This window comes from Schistocerca americana, chromosome 3 (assembly GCF_021461395.2).
Source record: "Schistocerca americana isolate TAMUIC-IGC-003095 chromosome 3, iqSchAmer2.1, whole genome shotgun sequence".
Classification (NCBI taxonomy): domain Eukaryota; kingdom Metazoa; phylum Arthropoda; class Insecta; order Orthoptera; family Acrididae; genus Schistocerca; species Schistocerca americana.
In genome coordinates this window covers 861,022,672-861,023,504 of record NC_060121.1, presented here as the reverse complement: position 1 = coordinate 861,023,504, position 833 = coordinate 861,022,672, and positions in this window count along the sequence as shown.

Sequence of the window (833 nt, the reverse complement as noted above, 5' to 3'; positions counted from 1 at the left end):
TTACTAAATTCTTTGTTATGAGAGTCGACTTTGAAATTTAACAATCCTAAATTTGTTGTTTGGTCATTTAATTGAGAATTTACTGATTCTAGTTCTTTCCTTAGAGTCTGATTCTGAGGATTTGATTGCAGACTCTGAGCTTTAATTAAATTTATCAACTCAGACCAGCCAGGCACTTCCGTATGAACTTCCATAGCCATAGCTGGTTCTTGAGTTTCCTCGACTTGTCGTATGTTATCCATATTCTTGCAAGCTTTTGATCTTTTAAGCGTTTAACTAACTTTAAGTATGGTAACTACACTAATAAAGTTCACTGAGCAGTTTGTACCACTTTGTACTAAAACAATAAAGTTCTGGTGGAGAATCTGTGCTGCATCGGTGAGCGAATGTGGAGACAGGTCAGTACCGGTGAACAGCAGCTGGTGCCATCGAAGTGTTCTAGACATATTATACTTGAGAATATTCCGTTGTCTCAGTAAATTCTTTGCCGTATTTGGTTTAGTTGCTATGGCAACATTCAACATCTTCTTTCCTAATTTTTTTGTCTTTGAATTCCTGTTTTTTTTTTTTTTCAGTCCTTTCTCACTGTTTGCCACATTCTAACGTTTTTGTGATGACTTTCTTAATAGGCCTTCTCTTCTAAAACTTTGCTCTTTCGGCAACATCATCAGTGTATTTAACTTTCATACAGAATATAATTCACACTTTCAATATGCATATGTGACTTCCAGTAAGTCACTCACTCCATTCAGTGTCAGAAATAAATTTAATTACATTTATGAAAGAGCTGGCTCAATAACCATGACTCTATTTCACATGAATCATAAAATAGG